Genomic DNA, 1,705 nt, shown 5'->3' with positions numbered 1-1,705 from the left:
TTAATGGTGATTTTTATTTTTCCCTACATTTCTGTTGTTTCAGGCTCATATTGTCACATGTGGGCAATGTGCCCTTTTTAAGAGGTTTTTCAATGACCTGCAAGCTCATCAGAGGTCCATATTTCCTTTTGTTGAGAAAAAGTCTTTCTTTGGTTATAAGACTCAAAGTCGTTTTGGGCACTTGCATAATCTTGATTTTTTTAACCCAATACATAAGAGATCCCCTAATTTCTGGAGCAGAAGGAGTTGAGAGCATGCACCAGGGACCAGGTGGAGTGTCCTCTCAGCCCAATCCAGTTCCTCCTTCTCTGGGGTGGAATCCCAGAGCCCATTAGGATTTCATTACTGTACCCCATTCCTTCCAACCCACAGTTGATTGGACCAAGGGTAGAGCTGACTTAAACTGACCTAAATGGGTTTGCTTCCCTCATTGGGAGGTAGGGACTGGATAAAGAAATGAAGGAGACAGAGAGGAAAACTTTCTAAGTGGCAAGAACTGTGACATGAAGCACACATACCTGAGATTTGCTGTGGGAACTGACAACTCAGCAAGCCAGCCTGCAGAGAAAGGACATGGCAGGACCGCCAGGAGAGCAGAGATGAACGACAGTAGCAGAGGAGGCAAGCGTCCTTGCAGCCTACCAGCTGTGAGTTCTGGTCCCAAGTGAGGCCCTGTTGCATTCCAGCTCTTTCGTTCTGGCGGACCCTTAAATCCTTGGAACAAATCTGCCCTCCTTTTTGTTTTAGTACAGTTGGCTTTTTCGGTTACTTAGCAACAAGGGTCTTAACAAATTCAGAGCATCACTTGAAAATTCTTCCTGTCACTCCTGCACATCACATTCACCATTCTCTTTCTGAGCTACCATTCAAACCCATTCCTCCCTGTTTGGTTCCCAGAGAAGATAAAGAAAAGTTGTCCTACACCTTCCCTTTGCCTGGGTCCCTGCTTCCCCAGGTCATACTCACCCTTCTCTGCAGGAAGTCAGCTGTCTCCCACTGGGAGGTCTCCTCACTGGGCCGCAAGCCCTGCTCCTGTCCCCTTCTCTGCAGTTTTCCACTTTGTTGCCCTGCCTGGAGAGTCTCACCCCCTGATTACCTAAACCTTGCATATTCTTCAGGGCCCAGCAGAAGCCCACCTACCATGAGGCCTGACCAATCACTGCCCCACATTTTTTCCTTTTCTGATCTCCTTGAAGTTTCTGCCACATATTTATTGACACTGAAAAAATTCAGGATTCTGTGTTAGGTGAAGAATGCATTTACAAAATAGCACATACAGGGCTTCCCTGGTGGCACAGTGGTTGAGAGTCCGCCTGCCGATGCAGGGGACATGGGTTCGTGCCCCGGTCTGGGAAGATCCCACATGCTGCGGAGCGGCTGGGCCCGTGAGCCGTGGCCGCTGAGCCTGCACGTCCGGAGCCTGTGCTCCGCAGCGGGAGAGACCACAGCAGTGAGAGGCCCGCGTACCGCAAAAAAAAAAAAATAGCACATACATAGATTAAAGCTATGCATCAATAAATTAACTGTGCAATAAGATTTGGGGGTAATTTTATTTCAGTCTTATTTTCCCAGTTCATGTTTTCTTAGTTATTTTTACATTAAACATATAAGGTACAATAAAAATAATAAAAGGAAAAATCTATGTTCCTTGATCTGTCTTTTAAGGACTTCCATAATTTGAGCGGTCTCAAAATTTAGAACAGAC

Source organism: Lipotes vexillifer, unplaced genomic scaffold (assembly GCF_000442215.2).
Source record: "Lipotes vexillifer unplaced genomic scaffold, Lipotes_vexillifer_v1.1 scaffold364, whole genome shotgun sequence".
NCBI lineage: Eukaryota > Metazoa > Chordata > Mammalia > Artiodactyla > Lipotidae > Lipotes > Lipotes vexillifer.
Note: the sequence above shows the minus strand (reverse complement) of the source record.